Here is a 22,053-nt window from a genome sequence, read left to right as displayed (position 1 = left end):
CAAGGAATGCAGACAGAGTCTGCCTGTTTTGTGGGAGAGGCTCAGAAGGTGCCGATCGGAGGGCGGATGGAGACCGGAGGCCATTGACAAGCCCGCCGTGCACATCCACCTCCCCAACACCACGCACGCACGCACACATCCGTTCACAGTGCCTGCTGTGTCCCCGCACCTGCGGCTTCTGTCTACTGGCAACTCCTCCATTCCTGGCGACACTGTGAGATTTAAGAAGCAAAAACCACGAGAACTTCTTGGTGCACTTACTGTTTCCCAGTTTCTGGGATGCTGGGATTTCCCAGAATTCTGGCAAAAATCTTATGATGGCTAATTTTATAGGTCAACTTGACTAGACCATGGGGTGCCCTGAACTGGTCAAACAGCATTTTTGGGTGCATCTGCGAGAATGTTTCTGAATGAGATCAACGTTTGAACTGGTAGACCGAGTGGAACAGATGCTGTTCCTCATGTGGTGGGCCTCCTCTAATCGGTTGAAGGTCTGAAGATAGCAAAGAGACTGTCCCTTGCCCCCAGGGAAAGGGACTTCCTCCTGTCTGACTATCTTCAGACTAAGACGTCTGCTTTTTCTCTCTTTAGACTCTAACTGACACATTGGCTCTTCCTTGGCCTTGAGCCTACTGCCTTTGGAATAGAGCTACTCTATACGGTCTGCTCCCTGGGTCTCCAGCTTTCGGACTGAGCATGGCACTTGTTAACCGCCATGATTGCATGAGGTAATTCCTTATAATAAATCCCCCCTCTCTCTTTCTGTGTGTGTGTGTGTGTGTGTGTGTGTGTGTGTATCCTTTGGCTTCACTTCTCTGAGAACCCTAATACAAGCCTTTATAAAGTTCAGTGAAAATTAAGTTTTTTTGCCAACTAAATATATGTTTTGTATACAGACTAATTACTACCTTTCAAATACACGTTGATGCATTTGTCATTAATAAAATGCATATTAATTTGGAAAAATATTAACAGTTTTGTTGTAGGTCTTTGTCATTTTCACATATTTTTTCAGCCAGGGGATATTAACACAACTCCCGTTTCTGGCATACCCTCGTGTAAGTACATGGCCCTCGTAGAGAAACAACAGCCTGTATGAGGAATTCGAAAGCCTGGTGCTTAAACTGATTTTAAATAGTTCAAAAGGGCAAAAGAAAGGGAGAACTGTGTTGTTCTGGTGATTTCAGACAGGATACTTTACCCTTACAGTCCTTGTTTTCCTTGTAAGTCAGATCAAAACGAAAGTATCTATCGTGAACGCGCCCAAGTTGGTACGAGCAATATGATTTATCGTATTTAACTACATCTTTACACTTTTAAAATGTTTTAAGTGCAGCCTCGCTTTGCTTTTCTGCAGAAAACGAGGACAAATACCCCGCTAGCCACGTGGGCACCGGCTGGAACAAAACCGATTACTGTTATCTCAGGGACGCCGGACTGCGCCAGGGGGCCCCGTGTGGGCTCGCTCCTTCTGCACGCGAGCTGCTTCCTCCTTGGACAGAGGCCGAGTCTTCGGGCACAGACAGCGCTGAAACACGACCGCCCTCCTTGCGAGGCCAGTGGCCGCGGCTGAGGTGGGGGCCGGGCCTGCGGGGAACACTGTTCTGTGACACGCCCGTGCAGGGGAGCCCTCGCAGAGCTCGCCCGCCAGGGAAGGCAGCCCTCCACCAGACGGGAGGAGGGGAGCGTTACTCCTGACTCAAAAACGTCGGAAGACGTTGGGGGTGCAGAGTCTCAGTTCTGCCACGCGAACGTCCCCGTCCTGCGTCCGCTGTTGGGGCCCCTGGCTTCTCCTTTGGACGAAGAGCTGGAAAGTCTGCACGTGGTGTCCCTGGGCACCTGTGGTGCGGGTCTGGCTGGGTCCTGGCCCCCACGCTCACCCCCGTCCCCCTGCTGTTGCCGGAGACGGGATCCCTGGGGACGCCGCCACGAGGGCGTCTGCTGTCACAGCAGGTCGGGGTAGGACTGGGCTCCTGTGAACCTGTCGTGGTCTGCCAAGCAGTCCCAACCCATCCGTCCCGCCACCCTTGATCCTGTAACCATCAGCGACCCATCCCGGGCAGAAACCACAGCTGCCACATAGTCAGACAGCTGACCCTTTTGGACTTCGTCCCGACCCACCACAACAGCACCTTTAGAAACGGTGGGGCCGCACCATCCCAGAGGCCACCACCACCGAGTATGAGCAGCGGCCACGTCTTCACCGCCACCGGACCGCAGAATAACCTGATCCACGATCCTCCCCGCAGAGTCTGCTGTCCGGGGTCACACCCTGGTTCAGCCCGCGCTTGCCAGAAACCGGAGCCAGATGGAAGGCTTCCTTGCTCTGGTGGCCCCTTGGGGCGCTGCAACCCCGGGCAACGGGACGGAGGGAAGACGGTGATGACGGAAGGGGGGGAGGAAGAGGCCACAGGGCTGTGCGTGACTCGGCTGGCCCCTGCTTGGGGTGCTCCCCGCTGATTAAGACTTGCTGGGCCAGCTCCTGGGGAGACACACACAGGGTCTCCTCCGAGCAGTCGTGGGAAGAAGAGAAGAGAACCTGACCACCAGCTCTGTCAAAGGTTTGTCACCTGCGCGACTAGCCTCCCGGCACTTCTGGGCCGCGTGGGCACTGGTGGTCCCGGGAGGCGCCTCAAGTCTCTGCGTCAGTAAGGAGGCCCTGAAGCAGCCAGGCGAGCGGTGTGGGTGCGGGCAGCTCCGAGTTCGCCTCCCCGGAGGAGCGGGGGGCCTCTCGGGCTGCCCGCCCATCCGGGCCCTGGCGGTAAAGCCGTGGAGCGGGTCCCGGTGCAGCTGTCTGTGCGGCGCCCATCACGCGGGGCCTCTGGTGCACGTGCCCGGCCGAGCGTGGGGCCGGCCCTGAGCAGGTGCGCAACCCGTCCTTTAAGTCGGTTAACACATAGGGGGTCACGGGAACGATGGGCCCGGTGGACGAATTCTTCACTTTGAGGTAATGCTCCCTGCTTTTATTTCGCTATCATAGCCCATCGTCGCGCTCAGGCCCAAAACTCGATTACAGCCGTTAGAAATGATGAGTGGTCCCGGGAAGGCCCGGGAAACGCTTCCTGCCACCCAGTTTTCTCATCAATAAAGCGTGCGAGTTGCCTGCGCGCTCGGCACGGGGGGAAACGCCGCCCTTTGTATCGCAGTGGCCGCTAATCGAATTGGCCGGGCCACAGAATAGTCTCTGTGACCTAATTCTCAATCTGCTACAGGATTGAGATGAAGGCCAAATCATCTTAGAGGGCCTAATAATCCGGTTTCGATCGATCAGTTTCTTAGGCGGTAGCCTTTGGTTGAGACTTTTCAGATAAGTAAAGAAAATTAGGTTGGGAGCAAAATGCGTCTTCCTCAGATGTGGCTCGAACCGCCCGCTCGGCCTGGGGCAGCGGGGCCGCCTCTCCTGGGTGCATTTGGGGCCCACGCAGGGGCGCTCCCTGTCCGAGGCCGGGCCCGCCGCTCCGCAGCTCAGTGAGTAAGACGCTGGGGCTTCTCGCATTGACTGCCTGAAATAAAATAATCTATGATGCATGAACAAGTCTAAATGAAATAATAATATCCTTAGCAGTGAAAAACGGATTGGTAATACGGTAATTGAGCAGATTTATTGCCGCCTCCTTGAGCTAGCCTGCCGAAACAGCCGGCTATTTTATTTAATCTCATATCAGAGGAATTACTGGCTGGTAATCCATTGTTAAACATCATTTAGAATGATGGATGAAAATGTCAGCCCTTCCAACATAATCAATTCATATCTCATTAGGACATATTATTTATGATTCTCATAATGGGACCTGCAGGGGTCTCCAGGGGGAGGTGGGGACCTCAGCTGCTGTCGAAATGAGATGAGATATACTGTAGCTTATGAGTTAATAACTGCATATAAAAAATACTTCTCCACGGTATTGATTGTTCTTAGCATTTTACGAATGAATCGAGTCTCTGTGTGAGGCTGTGTATTCTGTTTCTGGCCACGCGTCCACCTGGGCCTTCCAGGGCTCGTAATTTCACCGAGAACGTTTTCAAAATAACCATTTAGCTCCGGATAGTTTCAGAATAATACACGAATTTAGGAGAAGCCCCTGCCCCTGGAGAGGGAAGCCGGCCCTCGGACGTCAAGGGCTGAGGAACCCTCTGCCCCGCTGCGGCCACCGCTCAGGACGGGACATTCTCCACCCCCCCCCCCCCCCCCCCACCGCTCCCTATGAAGATAAATCGACATATTTCCGCAGCTCCAGCCTGGTTGCTTTCTCAGGATATTCTCTCTCCTGTGTGCTGCCTCCCAGACCAATGGAAGCAAACCTTGATTCATGGACTTCATGCGGCTTATGGAACATCGGTAATTATGGTCACAGTGTCAACCTACTCCTCCGTTAAACTACGTCGGAGAATCATTTTATGCTTCAGCTCATAAACATCAATAAAGGAAAATGAGTAATAAATGACTGTCTAGAGTACAAAGGACCAGCTCATATTTCAGATGAAAATGAAGACAAAATGTAGCTTTTATTTGCCTGTGGAATTCGCATTAACTGCATCACTGACAAGAGGGAGCGGGATCAATAGTGGGCCGGCCGCAGAAAACCGTTTCTGGCTGTTCAGCCGCCAATGCAAAAGGAAAGCTGTCATATTGTAATCTTTATCAGGTAATCTTCATTACCCCGGACCGATGATATATGTATATGCCGGTCAGCTAGGGGCACTTCTAATTCTTGGCCCTATTTGTGGTTCGAGCGTGGAGCGATCACAAATTATTTGTTTACGGTGATGAAAAATCTTCAATGTTCATTCCTTTTATTCTTTTTATAGGTAATCCATATCCGGGAACTTTCTCGCCAGACCGCTTTATTCACGCAGGATTTTTAAGAAAGTCTTACATCAAATGTTACCCTCCTGCCCCCTCTGAGGAAAGGAGAACCTGCCAGACGGGGCGAGGCTTGAGGGAGCCATTCGTAAGCGCCTTCTCCGGGCTCTGGAAGGGAATTCCGCTTCCTTTGTGAACTGTTCTCTCCCTAACTGAACGGACAGTGCTGCGAGCCGGGAGGAATGGAAACGAAGGCTTCCCATGACATGCAACACAGTCAAACGTGTTTCCCCAGCATTCTGTGTGCCTGCAAGAAAAAAAGAGAGAGGGAAAAAAAAAAAGCAAATACATTCTGTTCAGTGAGAAATAGGGACAGCCATGTCAGGAAGAGCTCTTTAACATGAATGTCATGCTAATGTGAAGGAGTTCTGCGTTGCTATCATAAGGGGGCTGGGTTCAATGGCACACAGGAGGCACCCCGCAGAGCCGTGAGTTGAAAAGAGAAAAAGTGGGGGAAAAGGCAAGACCTTCCTTAGAAAAGACAGAATGGAATTTGAGAACAGGGTTGTTAGTAGTTACATGAATAGCAATTCTAACATTTCCCATTTACTGGAAACCTTTGATCATGGGGGATCCCGATGCACTTACCAAATAGCATTACATCCTGAAGGATCTTTACAAGGGAATCAAACCGAATGGCCACCATCTAGATTTCTCACCAGCCTGGATTTCCTGAGTTGAACTGAGTTGAACAGATCCTACAGACCCCTCTGAACCATGTGTGCGTGTCTGGTTTTCTTTTCACTCCTTCAAGTTACTCTTTTCAGTATTTAAATGCCTTTTGGGGGCACCTGGGTGGTTCAGTCGGTTGAGCCTCTTGATTTCAGCTCAGGTCATGATCCCAGGGTTGTAGGATCAAGCCCCACATCAGGCTCTGCACTGACTGTGGAGCCTGCTCGGGATTCTCTCTGTCTCCCTCTGCCCACCCCCCACTCACCCTTTCTCTATCTCAAAAATAAAACTAGGGGCACCTGGGTGGCTCGGTTGAGCGTCCAACTTCAGCCCAGGTCATGTTCTTGCGGTTCGTGAGTTCAAGCCCCGCCTCGAGCTCTGTGCTGACAGCTCAGAGCCTGGAGCCTGCCTCGGATTTTGTGTCTCCCTCTCCCTCTGCCCCTCCCCTGCTCACACTCTGTCTCTCAAAAATAAATAAACATTAAAAGAATTAAAAAATAAATAAATAAATATTTTTTTTTTCAAAATGCCCTTTTTTTAACACGTCTCCTTTTTTTTTTTTTTTAATTTTTTAATGTTTATTCGTTTTTGAGAAACAGAGAGAGACAGAGCATGAGTGGGGAAGGGGAGAGACAGGGGGAGACACAGAATCCGAAGCAGCTCCAGGCTCCGAGCTGTCAGCACAGAGCCTGACACGGGGCTGGAACTCACGGACTCTGATATCACGACCTGAACCGAAGTCAGACACTCAACCGACTGAGCCACCCAGGTGCTCCTCTTTTTTTTTTTTTTTTTTTTTTTTTTTTTTTTTTACCATCAGTGGCTATTTTAAATAAAATCAATTTAATACTACGGTCAAATTCATCCTACCATGTGAAGTGTGTTCACTTCCTTTAGAAAGCAAAACTGACAGGAATGTAGAGGATATATTAGCTTAAAAATGCAATTTATGTAAGAAATAAAGTAAATGATCTTTTAAATCCTATATTTACAAAGATAGTTTCCAGCAAGGAGCCCTAAAACAGAATCTCTAGATCTTATTCTTTTTATTCCCAGCTGTTTTGGCCATCAGCCCTTTCTGTTGAGATGTCAGTGGCAGACCTGGTGTCACTTCCTCTGCCTTCCCCTCCCAGGGAAGTGGTTCTGTCACTTAAAAGGGCAACTTAATCTGCAAATGTAGCATCTGGAACCTCAGCACACCTGTGAGAATAACTCTGAGGGCTTTTCTTGGCATGTTTTCTTCCAAGAGGAGGAATCACTAAGTAAAGCTTCTTGCAGAAGAACCCTATGTCCTGCCTGCCACCTAATTATTTCAGAAGCCTGAGATGGTGACATTCAGAACTAGAACAGAGTAGCCAAGCAGACATGTGATTTTAAAGGTTCTCTCGCTCGTTGCCATTAATTCTTTAACCCAAAATTCATAAATAAATGGATAAACCTAATCGCCACCATTGGATTCAACTGGATTTTGAAGAATTTACAGGACCTCTTTATCCCAACATTGTTCCCAGGAAAGAGAGTTCTTAATTAGCTCAATATTCAACAATCAAAATATTTGATTGCCAAAGGGAGTCAGTGAAACCAAAGATAAAAAGCAACTAAGAATCCTCATACATGTGGAAATAATGCAGCCACTTTGGAAAACGGGCAGCTTCTTAAAACACCATAGAGTTACCAAGTGATCCTGAAATTCCACTTCCAGGTATCTCATCAAGAGAAATGAAAACACACATCCATGCAAAATCTCATGCACAGAGGTTCCTGGCAGCATGTTGTTCAAAATAGCCTCAAAGCTGAAACTGAAATGTCCATCAACTGATGGATGTATAAGCAAAATGTGGTTACAACCATACAACCGAATGTGGCACATCCGTACTCGGAATGTGGTACATCCATACAATGGAATATGGTTACATCCATACAACAGAATGTGGTACATCCATACAATGGAATGTGGTATATCCATACAACGGACTGTTTCCCAGTGATAGAAAGTTCCAATGTAGTGAACGATGGTACAATCCGGATTGACCTTGAAGACACGATGCTACGTGAGAAAGAACAGACAGAAAAGGCCACATATTGTGTAGTTCCATTTACATGAAATGTCCCAAATAGGCAAATCAGAAAGACAGAAGTACATTATTGGTTGCCCAAGGCAGTTTGGGGTGGAAACAGAGAGCGATAGTTAACAGATTTTGTGGTTTCTTTTGGGGTGCTGAAAATGTTCTGGAATTAGATACTGGTGATGGTTGCCCAAATCTGTGAATATACTGACAAACACTGAGCTGTCCACTCAAAATGGTTGGATTTTAAAGTATCTGAACAATACCTTAATAAAACTGTGACAGGAGCCAAGGACAAACAGGACACTTTCTGACACAAATCTGCATAGTATCAATGGACACTGAAACCCTTCAGTTCCTGTGGAGGTGTTTCTCACCTCTCCGCTGTAGCACAACTATCAGAGGAGACTGTTTCTGTAGTCCCTAAAATTCAGGATTCACAATTAAATAACGTCAGTGGGTCAATCTGTCAGCCAACAGGTAATAACTATTGAGCCCCCACCGAGTACATGGAATTCACATGAGGAATGCACAAGACAGCCCATAATAGGGACCGATTATGGTTAATCTGTGCAGCTAACATAGTATGGAAGGCAGGTAGACAAGAATCACCCAACCCTCAGCCTCTTCACTGTTGGTAATAATACAGCTTCATGGAAATCTGAAGCAAACCCTTTCCAGGGAACACTGGGCATGCTCCTGTAGGAGGGAGAAAATCGAGGTTCAATACTCGCATGCCAAGTGGATAAACCCATGTCCTAGAGCCTACATTGAGTGGAGATGATAAAAATACTCTGCTGAGCTATTTGCATCTAATTAAATTAACTTTCATTCATGTTATTTCAGTAAATGAGCACCTAATAAACATCTGCTCTATGCAAGCCCTAGGCTGAATATTATGAGAAACAGGCATATTTAGGCTGAGCCTTGTAGGAGCTTATGATCTGGCTGGAGAGACTCCATAATGTGTGTGAACACACAGCAAGGAGACCTCAGCTGGACCGAAACTCTGTCTATGGTCCTGATCGGCTGTGCCAACGAGATTTAGTGACTAAACTTGTGTGAGCATTAATTTTCTCATTATTTACAAAGTCAAGGTAATGGTATCTGTCCCTCTTATCCCCGCAGAATCAGTTTCATGGTCAAAGGAGATCATGCATAAAGATTAATTTTATAGGAGAAACAAAATATGCAGTCAGAGGCATTTTCTCTGGATTCTAGTGATAAAATGGCTTTCAAGAGGGTGATAAGAGACGTCATCTGTAACATGAAGAATGCTAAAATGTTTCTAGCTGAAGAAAATAACCTATTCACAAAAGGGGTATCTTAGTCTGTTTGGGCTGGTAGAACAAAATGCCATAAAACTGGGGAGCCTATAAACAATAGCCCCACAGTTCTTCAGGCTGGGAAGTCCGAGATCAAGGTGATGAAGATGGCCAGTTGGGGTGGCTTTGCTTCATATGTCTCATCCTGGACCCCATGCCTGGAGGGTGGTGGCCACTCAAGCCGTTCTTTCATTTTTTTAAGTTTATTTATTTATTTTGAGAGAGAGCATGAGTGGGGGAGGGGCAGAGAGAGAAGAGAGAGAGAATCCCAAGCAGGGTCCGCACTGTCAACACAGAGCCCAACACGGGGCTCCAACTCACAAACTATGAGACCATGACCTGAGCGAAATCAAGAGTCCGACGCTTAACTGACCGAGCCACCCAGGTGCCCCTCGAGCCTTTCTTTTTAATAGAAAAAGTAGAACTTCAAGAAGGCAAGCGTAACCACAGAAACACATTTCCAACCTTGTGCTATCTGTATCTGACAAATATGCCAATGGTCAAATCGAGTCCCATGTCTGAGCCTAAAATACGTTCTGCCACCAAGGCACCAAGGCAAGCATGTGGACCCACAACACTATTGTCAAGGAGTAAATATTTAGAAGCAATTATTCTCTCCACCCCAACTGGCTTGGCCGGGGAAGGTTAACATGGGGAATAGTCAACATACATACTGTCAATAGGATAGTTTAAAAGTAGATATTGAGAAACATTTAGCAGCTGAATAAATCATGAAAATAAGATTTTTTAGAAATTGAGAGCCAATAAAGATTTTCAAATAAGAATTGGCTTTGGAGGAGGTTTTCAGTGTCCACGAGACATCCAGCTCCTCAACCTTCCCAGGCTGTCACATCTTTTCTTTCTACATGACCCATGCCACAGTTGATTATTTGCACCTTTCCGGTGGCACCTTCAATTTATTTAAACACATTTGTTCCTTGGATCCACCCAGGAAAACCCCCAACACAAGACGAACATAATTGTCACTACTTTCCACAAAAGGTACTGTATTAGTTTCCTATTGCTGCTGTAACAAATTGCTATAAACTTAGGAAATGCAAAACAACATACGTTTATCATCTTGCAACTTCTGCGTGTCAGAAATCAAGCACAGACTAGAGGATTCTCCGCCCAGGGTCATGCAAGGCCAAAGTCAGAGAGCTAGCCAGACTGAATACAAATCTGGAGTCTCTGGGGGAGAATGCGCTTTGGGCTCATTCAAGTTGTGGGCAATACACGCTTCCATATGCTTGTGAAATTGGTTAGCTGGGTCCATCTTTAGCTTCTAGCGCCTGGCATTTCTCATTCATGGGATCCTTCCCCCTGAGGCCAGCATTGAGCCTACCCCATGCTTCCTATCTCTCTGGCTTGTCCTTCTGTGATATCTTTCTGATTCTCTTTTCTGTCTCCACTTTAGGGCTTTCACAAGCTACATGGAGTCCATTCACACTCCTGTTTTAAGGTCAACTGATAATTCCCTCAATTATATCTGCAAAATCCCTTCTGCCTTCTATGGTGACCTATTCAAAAGTGTAATAATTCACTACACTGAGGGATTAGGCATCCTCTTCTTGACAGCCCTGATTCTGCCTCTGCCAGCAATGGGACAACCTCCTGCTGGAGAACGTCCTGAACCACACACCATCTGTACCACTATGCATTGCATCATCCACATCGGTGAGTTTTCAGTTTTATCCTTAACCCTTTCAGTGCCTTTATTTGGTTAGCTAACTCATTTTTCTCAGGATTAATCCAAGTTGCAACACTCTCTGGAAGCCACTTACACATTCTCTCCATCACTCATTTTCAGATAACAATTTACTCTTTATTTAATTGAAGGATGCAAAGCCATTATGCAATCATCCAAACTCCCACCTACGTCTCCCCAGCGAATGCACCTGTATCTGAAGCCTTCACCTCCTTCTCTCCAGACTCAGAAATAAATGCATTTCTTTGTCACAAGCTGTGCCTTCATCTCATTGCCTCCAAACCCAGATATGAGAAGGGTATCTCTAAAACTCCCATGTGTATGATCTATATTCCCTTCCCTTCTGATTTCAGTCTACATGTTGAAATCTGTCCACCTGCCTCCAGAGAAAACCCTCCTGCACTGTGCAGAACTCTCTCCCTAACAATCTCTCTCCTCTCCCAACCAACCTTCTCTAAGGCTGAGATCTCCCTTGCTATCTAGATGGCTCATTTATTTCTCACCCCACTTTCAACTCCACCACCTGACTAAAGTTATCTCCACCATGTTGGCCTATTACCCTCTAATGGTTGATTCTGGAATGCCATTTTGCATTATTTTACCTTTATTTATTATTATTTATGACTTGATAATTTTGACTATCTTTCATTGTAACTGTACTTTTTTGACCTTTGTAGGAAAGATTATCTAGATCCCTTTAGAACAGGTTTTCGGTGTCCAGAGTCTGCTATGGGTCCCCCGGTATTCTCCCATTGTTTCTCCTTACACTTGACTTCCTACTGGGTGCTTTCCTGGGCTAAGCTCTTCCATTCACCCACCTTAGCGGGGTCTGTCTTCCCCAGTTTGTCTATTGCTCACACACTCAGCCCTGATGCTCCTCCACGAGTCAGATTCCTCTGTCTACTCAATGGCTTGTCCTTGTCGTGTAGATGCTTACAACTACTTCAAACTCAATGACTTCAATCCGAACTTATATTTCCCCTGTGGTTAGTTTTTTATCCTTCCACTTGCCTTGCCTTCCTCAACTCTTCTCGGTAGGCCTCTATGATCTACCCAGCCCCTCGAACTTGAAAACTGACATTTATACCCACATTTTTAAATCCCATATAGCTAATCAGTAGCTAAATCCTCCAGGTTTTACTTGCTGAATTTTTAAACAGCCTCTCTTGTTCTCTCTCCTTCAAGGGTACCACCATGGTTTAATCCATTAACGACTTAACAAATTCCTAAACTAGCCCCCAAATAACCACGAGAATCCACCTAGATGAGAATCTGTCACCTCACTCTTCAGCCACCCTCCAAGGTTGCCTGCCTCTTATGAGGTAAATCACACACCCATGGCCAAGATCAGACATGAATCAGTCCACCCATGGTCTAGGTCATATGGGAATCAGTCTACCTATGGTCAAGATAGTATGTGACTCAGTCCACCCATGGTCAAGCTCAGACATGAAGTAGTCCACTCATGGTCAAGATCATATGGGAATCAGTCCACTCATGAACAAGCTCAGACATGAAGTAGTCCACCCATGGTCAGGGTGATATCTGGGTCAGTCCTTACTGTCCTCTCCATTTTCACATCTTTGCCTTCTTCTCTTCACTTTCACTTTATGTTATAGCAACTATAACCTGTTATGATTTCCTGACGCGCCACACCTTTCTTCACTTCTGTGTCTATAATTTGTAAGATGGGAAGAAGTTACCTTTCTGCCTCGCTTACTTTCCCCACCAGCTCCCTCTTTCAAGTGAGCAACTCAGAGCTTTCCTTTGGGACATGGCATAATGGTCACTTCCATCTGTAGGCTCAAGCTGGAAGAGTGGCCATTCCTGGGACTCTCACTGAATATTTTATACTCTTGGGTTTGCCGTGTTTAATCCCCTAGTCGGCTCACTCCTCTAATGGATCGTGATTTCTTTGAAAATAACACTTCTATCATTCATGAAGTCATTAGTAAGCTAACTGCAATGAATTAAAATGCAGCTTGAAGAACAAACACTCGAAATAGTAGTGGAATGCCATGCTGGCACGTAGCATGCCCCAGTGTGGATAAAAACGTCACATATGCCGCGGGGAATGAGCGCCCACCACGAGTCGTGCGCCGGTGTGAGGGTCGGGCAGCTCATGCACCCTGACATCCAGCACACCCTCCACTTGGGAAGTCTTCCTTCAAAGCCAGTTTATTTCCTTCCCTTCCTGTTGCTATACTGATCACAAACTACTCAAGGCTGTTTCCTTGGAGGTAGAAATATTCAGCTCTTCCTGAAGCGGGAGCCGCGAGTCACAAATGTTGACATTTTCTTCACTTCGTTTGGGGGATCAGATCGTGGTTACTCGAGAAAGGGGAATACACACCTGAGCTGACTAAACTTTAAATTGGAAACCAGCAGACACACAAAAACCCTAAGTCAAAGATAAAGATTTAGTGCTACCGCTTAGTGTAAAATAATTGTATAAAAATATCTTCTGAAATGGTATTGGAACTTATGAAATAGCGAAATAATAAATTCGTCTGCATACATCTGGATTTAGAAACAGAGTCCACAAAATTTATCAAGTGCCTTGTGTCAACTTTAACCTCACTACTAAAACCAGAATATATCTAGAGTTATAGATACACAGATACAGGTATGTGGAGGTATAAAAATGTGCAACCATAGAAATAGGCACCCAGACATAGAGATAGACACCTGGACATCATGTATATGAATTGTCTTGAGTTCCACCCTGGATTAAATCTAAATAATGACAGAGTGGTTTCATATAATTTGAGATGGTTACAATGCTACGCAATTACAAGACACAGGGAAGAGAAAAAAATGGTTCAAAACCATTATTTAACGAAGTTACCAACAATAAGAACCTCAAATGGAAACAAATTTTGGTGAAGTGCAAAACAAATTTAGCTAGGATCTTGTATCCTATAATATTATTTGACAGAAAAGTTACCATCTCTGTCAGGATCACCCCTATGTTTAGTCCAACATTGTATGACCTGATGAAGAGTTTAGGTCATCACACTTTTTATCGCACCTCTGCATGGAAGAAAGAAAATGCTCATTTTCTCTGCTTAAAGGAGCCCTTTGTAGATAGACCCAGCCTCTGTGAGAACCTCGCAGAGTGACAGTGGAAGGTGGCCCTGGGACTGCAGCCTTCACTGTTGTGCAAAGGGAGCCATATCGTTGTACTCACCGATGCAATAGACCCAACAACTCTATCCACAAGGGAATTAAATGTGCATGTGCCATTTTAATTCTGGATAGAACTTAGAATAACCAGTGATATTCTCACTTTTTGTTTAAGAAGACCAGACCCAGGGCCCTAAATCCGGTAGAGAAAACCCAGTTCCAGCAGAGAAAACCAAAATGGATAGCACGGGGCTATGTTTCCCAATGCGGATCACAAGGCAGTCATCAATGTAGTGGGGACAGTTAGATGGAACCTCAAAGGTACATCCAGAGGGAATAACTGTGTTTAAGAAGCTGATCACAAGAACAAGAAAACTTGTCCACGGTATTCCACAAAGTCAAATGTGGGACAAGAACAAATATTGCAGAAGCATTGGAACTTAGACCTCAAGGTCAAATACTCAAATGACTGATGCCCGTGTGCAAGGTCAAAGACTTCTAAGGGTAGGGAGGCCGAGAGCCAATCGGAGATCAACAGTAATCCTAAAGATTGTAACAGACTCAACTACACATTTCCACCCTGCTGAGAGAGAAGCCGTATTATTCTCATCACTGTCCGGTAAGAGTGAATTATCTATCCATTGGTTTTTTCATAGATCAGCATCACTTTTGTAGTCAAAATTAAAAAAGAATCTTATTAACTAATTAGATATATGTATATACATACATATATATTTCCATCTACATCTACCTTTCAAAATCAAAAATATGTTTATGAAGATTTCCTTTATATAGAAATTTAAGGCATAGCCTAGTTCTAGAAACAAGACAGGCACCTGATAAGCATAGTTTTTGAGTGAATGATTGCAAAACTAAGGGAATGGCTACTTTCTAAGAAAACGAACTCAAAATTCTATATTCCCAGATTCAAGTAAATATGGAGAATTAACAAGATGGTTGCAAGCTCAATTCCATGAATGGTGATCGTGTGCTTGTTACGTGCAACACAGCACACCGACTATTTTCCGGGGAGCCTATGAAGCATTAATAGACAAGACAAAACTTACACACATAGTGTTTATTTTGGAAGGTATACAGGGATAATGGTAGTTTTGGGCAGTGCAGGTGCACAACATTCCCACTGCTGCAGAAAGTTCGGTGAGGGATCGCTGACGTAGAGCTTTATCCTGGTAAAGAACGAGCACACACACACGTGTTTACAATGTCAGTTTCCCCAAGAAAAGTCAACAGCTAGAGGCTGAACATTCTTGCAATGAAAAAATAGAAGTTACCGAAACCTACTAAATGGGGCTGAATGATGTCCACATTTTTTTAATATATTCTGTAAGCCTTTATTATTTTTTTTATTATTTTTTAAGTTTATTTGTTTGTCTTGAGAGAGACAAGGAAAGCGCAGGCGGGGGAGGGGCAGAGAAAGAGGGAGAATCGCAGGCGGGCCCCATGCTGTCAGTGCAGAGCCCAATGTGGGGCTTGAACTCATGAAACCGTGACATCATGACCTGAGCCAAAATCAAGAGTCGAACGCTTAACGTCTGAGCCTCCAGGCACCCCGTACTCTGTGCGCCCTTAAAAACTGCCACCATGTAGAACTCAGCCTTTCACCCCACACACAGCGATTCAGGATGCTGAGAACTGACCCTGTGCGTTCTTGTCGTTAGAGAAAGTGTGGCCATACTCAGGACGTTGCAGGCAAATGTCAAATGAACATAAAGGCACTGAACACAGACAAATGGATGATATTAAGTGCGGTATTTTAGTCGCGCCTTCTTTCCAGTTGTTCAGCACAGAAGCTAAGTTTCCTTGTGGTTGGCCAAGAAGCAGCATGCTGTAGATGGCATCTGCGGTGACAATGCTGCTCCTCTGCGGGGGCCTGAGAGCTTCCGCGGTGTCTGCCTCGACCACCCTCCCCACTGGCCATGGTCCTTGGGATCCAGCAGCCGGTTCCCTGCCTCTGGGCAGCCACCCCCGTGACCTGCAGGATATTTTCCTTCTATTCCGTGCCCAGTTATGTCCCATTGACTTCCTGTCCCCGCTCAAACATGGCGCCACCATAGACTCTGCTGCCTCTATGCTGACTCTCCTCTCTCGGTGGTGGGACAAATCACCATCTGCCCATCAGCAGTGATGACTGGGCTTGCGTGTTCCAGATCTCTGCCCTGCACAGACTGCAAGCCGAGAGGGCTCGGGCCCCCGCCCACAGACCTGCCCTCCATGCCCAGCTTGATGCACGCGTGGCACTTAGTAGGTGCTCACTATATGTTCATTACCTACAGGTATCGGTTACATGATGGAGACTTGGAGGCAAAAAGTGAGAAGTGATTTTCTATTACTGTTAGCGTCGGTTACCCGTGTTTTGCGTCTCTGCTCCGAATCCACTGTCACCGGCTCCTCTGTGTAAATGAGCGGGGCCTTTGGATAGTCTCCCTTTGCCAGTTGGCACAGTGTTTGGCTTTGTCAGTAGAGGCCACCGGAAAGACACTGCAGGCTCAAGAGTTTCCTTTCCTGCTTCCGGTGCACTCTGTCCGCGGGCCCCCGTGCTCTGGGCAGCATGGGCAACCAGCCGCACCCCTCAGCCCTCCGGGTCCTGGCACCTGGCGGGTGCCCTTGTAGCGAGAAGTGTCGCCCCTGAACGATCCTCTGCCTGGGACTTGGGACAGAAACTTCCGGCAAGCTGTGGACGGCAGATTTCCATCAGTGGCGGAGGGTGAGTCTTCGGCAAGTCCTGCCAGCAGGGCACCCAGCGACCCCGAGCCTCCCCGTGAGTTGCGCTGCACCTCCTTCCACCGTCCGGGTGCTGCTGGGTCTCTGCACTGGGGCAGGGGCTCCTCCCCAGATTTGCACTTCCTGTGTCCTCTGGAACCCTCTTTCCTGTTTCCTAGCTTCCTTCTGGTCACTCCGACCTCCCGTTACACGTAGTCGTTCTTTATGTTAAACTTTCCCACAAATGACCGTCCAGGCTCCGTCTCCTGGTTGGGTTCGGACTGATGCACTCTTTCCTAGGGAGTGTTGATCCGTGCTTGCTTCTCAGGTGAGATAAAAGTGTGGACGCCACGCCTCAGAGAAATACAGCGAGCGTGAGTTCTGCCCCGTAAAGCCTTGGATTAACATTCACACCGGGATGGGATTTGTTCTTGTTGAGATGTGACCTTTGGCGACCCCAGGTTTGGAAAATGGCCATGCAGCCGGCCACCTGCTGATAAGCTTCCTTCAAAGCAACACGGCTTTCTCTTGCACGCGGACATGCTGAGCGTGATGCACAAAGATGTCAGGCGGGCCTCGTGAGGTGCGAGCCTCGTCCCAGGGATCCTGAGACCGACGCCAGGCGCGCCCACCCTAGACATAAACTACTTACTCCTGGAGGTATGTTGGGTTCTCCGTCTTTAAGCGCAAAAATGCATATTTATTTTCATCTCCGATTTATATTTTTCAGAACCCTGCTCACTTCTAAGCTCCTTAATGCGCTGTAGTGAACATGAGATGTGTCTCCTAGGGATTCAATTTTTACATGGGGGGCGATGAAGGGTAATTCTTCACAAGGAGGTGGAAGCCATAGGTTTAGGTCTATTTACATAGGCAACAGAGACTGGCCATGCGGGGACTATTTTAGCTCCTTCCTTCCTAGAGACCAGACTGCTGGGTGACCCCGCTGCAGGATGCAGACTTTAAAAGAGGCGACGCTAAACCCAATCCAGCCGCACAGATTTTCGGCACACGCCTTCCTCGAAGCTCAACGTTCTGAATTACTGGTGGAATATTTGCAATGAGAAACTCTGGCCTACATGGGAAACCTGGTTGACCCCTGAGGTTATTAGGTAGGGGCTCTGATGATCTCAGGCCTACACTGTATTAACCGAAAAAGCAGGGCTGTGTGCAGTGGGCACTTTGGGACCGCTGTATGAGGCATGGGTGTCAGAGAAGTGTCCACACACACCACTCACCTTCGATTCTAAAATGCTCGGGCCCTCCAAGACAGGCACCCCGGTTCCAACCACATTGCCAGCCGGTGTCTGGATCGCCTCTCCCTGAAAAGTGGGAACAGAGTTTAAATGTCAAGAGTTAAGCCATAATAATCTCACCTCATGATGTTATTTCAATCAATGGAATAAGAAATTCTGAGAGCCCTGTCTAGTCGAGGCTAACAATGGTATTATATTCCCAAAACTCTTAGCTTGGAACATAAGCACCACTCAGGAACAGCGTCCGCACTGGGGCTCCTTGCCCATCATAAAAAGCAGTGACATTCCATCAATATGTAATTGTATTAGTTATTCTACAGGGGCTCCAGGAAATCTGATGCAGAGGACTGTTAGTATCGATCAACGTTCTGAAGTCCCCCTGTCCATTGTTTACCGAACTGGTCAATTATCATTGAATTTTTCGTTTTGAGTTGAAATGGAAAATTAACAGAAATCAAGAAATTTCTTATAACGTGTTACCAATGAATTACTGAGGTTTTAATGTCGCAAATTTACAGTGTGTCCATGGCTTATTTTTAGATGGACATATTTTCTTGATGAATGAATATTCCTATTACCATATCAGTTCATTGAAATCACCTTCTCTGTGACCCTTTTTGTCAAATGGAATAGAATCAAAACAACATTAACTTACCTATTACCTTAGACTTCTCATTGCCTCCCCCCAAGTTGGAATATTCGTTACCATTAAAGGTTAATATTTGAAGTGTTATTGTCTGATTTCATAAGCCAGATTTAAAAATACCTATTGACAAAAAAATACATGTAACCATTTCAAATTTTTTTTAAATGAAGGAACTTTTTTTAAGCAAAATGCATTTATTGGTCTCAAGATAGAAAATCCATAAAATGGGGCACCTGGGTGGCGCAGTCGGTTAAGCGTCCGACTTCAGCCAGGTCACGATCTCGCGGTCCGGGAGTTCGAGCCCCGTGTCAGGCTCTGGGCTGTTGGCTCGGAGCCTGGAGCCTGTTTCCGATTCTGTGTCTCCCTGTCTCTCTGCCCCTCCCCTGTTCATGCTCTGTCTCTCTCTGTCCCAAAAATAAATAAACGTTGAAAAAAAAATTAAAAAAAAAAAAGAAAATCCATAAAATGGGTTATTTTTCAGACAGGTAACAACATGAAGTAAAATCTCCTGTATCGTATACTCTAACGATAGATCCATAGCAAATTTTAAAATATGCATAGCTCAGAAATGCCAAGATCTAATCAAGAAGTCGTTGGCAATGCAGGAATAGCAGTTGATATCCGTCATGACTCAGGATGACATGCATCGTAGGATCTGGGCTCAAACCAAACCATGTTTGCCATGCACACGGGAGGTTCTCGGAGCAGTTTCCAGGCCAGCTGAGAACACTGTGACAAAGGTAGATCAGAGGGATAGTGAACATTTTAGAGATAAGCTGCAAAGTTAGGGGCCCACCTGTGGCCAATCTTTAGTTCCAGGTACTGAGTTTGCAAAGATCATGAAAGATTCCGTGGAAGAGAGAGTAACTCCCAGGAGAGCAAACACGCACGCCAGGGGGCTTTCAGTGGCTGTGGGATTTGCCTTTGAGACCTAACGTTTGAAAACCGAGTCAGGGTTCTGTCCTCGACAAGGGTGATGGGTGGGAGCAGCAGGTGCACGCCCGGCGGGGAAAGAGCTCACGACAGGTGCCTGGACCTTCTAGGAAACTCAGACGCCAAGTACAGTAGGTACCTCCGCTTTGCCTCTTGTTCTTTACAGAACGCAAGGTGTCAACAATGTGAGTCGTAGGTAAAACCCCAGTCAAGGGTCTTTTGATTTCCCGTGTAAATTCACCCAAATGAAAAGAAGATGCTGTGGCTCTTAATCTTAGAATTCTTTTTATTCCATCATTACTTATTTTTTATCCACCCTTATTTTTTTATTATTGCCTACAGTGGCCAAAAAGAGGCAACAAAAAGAACAATCTTAATCGCTTTAAAGGGCTCCAATAGAGTTGTAATTTGCCTTATAAACCACGTCACTGTGCCCTAGATTTACAGCAACATGTGATCTTTAAATATACTGTATATCACTCTCCTGATGGTCATGCAATTAGGATCTGGACACTAGGAACAACATACTACCAAAAAATAGTTCTCAAAAGGGGATTTGGTGTGTCAGGGAAGATAACAGTAATTTAGAATTCAGGTGAACATGATTTTAATGCCACATAAGATTAAGCCCCCGAATGTCCTATCTCCACATAGGATCATTACTCTGGCTGACGACGAAGCAGGTAGAAAGGGAAGAAATGAAAAAGAAAACACAGAAGCAGACTTCAGCAAGGGAAAGAAAAAGAACATTGCAGACTTAATACAATACGCTTGTTTTTAAAGGATTTCATAGATAACTGCGTTTAACAATACAGTATTAACCACTGTTCCTACAAAACAGAAAATCCCAAACGTGACACCACTTGTGAAACTCTGCCCAATATTCTTTAATTTGAGACATTACAATCATTGGCTGAAACGTTAGGATTTTATGCAGATGCTGAATCATATATGCAGAAAAAATAAAATTGCATTGGTTCATTTTATTACCAACACTGCCTTGTTTCCCCTAGTGAGTTTATCCAGGTGTGTGTTCTTGAAAAATTAATCCAAATTATTTAATAAAGAAATTCAATCGCCCTTATTGACAGTATAATATGAAGGACTCTTAACCTGTGTCAGAGTTATTGTTATATTTACTACAAATACAATTTAAGTACTTTTTGAGGAATGATGTGGTAATAATCATTTGTTTCTCTACACTTCTGGCTCCATGAGTTCAGGGACCATTTATTTTTTATGTTACCCCCAGCTTCCACCTCAAGGACAAGAAAAGGGTAGACACTTCATACAGACTTGAGTAAAAGAACGGATCTGTGAGTCCCCATACCCCTTCTCCAAATATTTCACATTTTTAAAAATATTTATTGATTTTTGAGAGACACAGAGAGACAGAGCATGAGCGGGGAGGGGCAGAGAGAGAGGGAGACACAGAATCCGGAGCAGACTCCAGGCTCCGAGCTGTCGGCACAGAGCCTGACCTGGGGCTCGAACCCACAAACTGTGAGATCGGAACCTGAGCCGAAGTCGGTCGCTTAACTGACCGACCCATCCAGGGGCCCCCCTCCCAAATATTTCAAATCAGGTTGCCATATTTTTCTTCCTTCATAGAACTGTAATATTATAACATTTTATTATATGTTTTACATTATATATAATGTGTTATATATTGTGTACGTACAAGTGTACATATATGCGTAGGATTGGTATGGCCACATGTATATGAACAAATGTGGAATATATTCTTTGTAAGCATGTATATGTATATTACAATGGTTTTTACATATCTAAAGATATGTGTGTATGTAACGTATAACATACATATGTGTATATATCACATATAATTCTCATTATGTAAACATGACCAATTTTTATTTGCATTTCACTTATTTACTTATTCTGCACACTTGGGCTAGAAAATACGCCTTTGCAAATCTCCCAGGGAGAGGAGTGGTCACGTAGCCAGAAAGAATGAGAATGTGGTCAGCGTGATAGCTCAGAACCAAAACCGTTGTCCTTTAGACCACTCAGGAAGGATGTACTTCATAGGGCTCTGGAGAAATTCAAACAATCCAGATGAATCAGAGACCCCCACGGCCCAGTGACAGCCCCCAGAGCCAAAAGGACAGGCAAAGTTTATGTGACATTTAGAAAACATCAAAGCCTTCTGTTGTCTCTCCAAGGTGCTGAATTAGTTCACGCTGCATTAGAACGTGAGTGCGGGGATAAACCCCGCTGGAGGGAACAGCCAACAGACAGCTGAGCGGGGCCGGAGCGGGCTGACACCCGCCACACTGTCACTGTCACGTGGGGAGTGGGCCAAGCGCCCCGGACGGAGCGTGGGTTCCTCCACACCCACCTCCCCTTGACCGCACGCCAGCCTGCGGGTTAAAGCAACAGTAACAAAACTGCACTTGTCTCTGCATTTGCTCTGATTCTTCTGCAAGGTTCACCAACACCTTCTCTGTGTGAACGGGGTTTGCATTTTTACACAGCTCCGTCCATGGGAATGTTCTTCGAGTTACCACCACGGTGATTTTGCTTACTTGGATTTTTTTTTTTTAATTAGACCCCAGTAAGTGGATCAAGGATTTAGAATTTGTGAAAATGTTTTTTTTTTTTTTTTATAACAGAAGTTGACTCCGATGCTTCCATTTTTTTCTTCAAATGTTTATACTTTATATCATTTGAATGCTCAAAACATTGAAATATCCCATCGAAACGCAGGTTATTGTTAGA

This window comes from Prionailurus viverrinus, chromosome D3 (assembly GCF_022837055.1).
Source record: "Prionailurus viverrinus isolate Anna chromosome D3, UM_Priviv_1.0, whole genome shotgun sequence".
NCBI classification, from domain to species: domain Eukaryota; kingdom Metazoa; phylum Chordata; class Mammalia; order Carnivora; family Felidae; genus Prionailurus; species Prionailurus viverrinus.
This window is presented reverse-complemented; position numbering follows the sequence as displayed.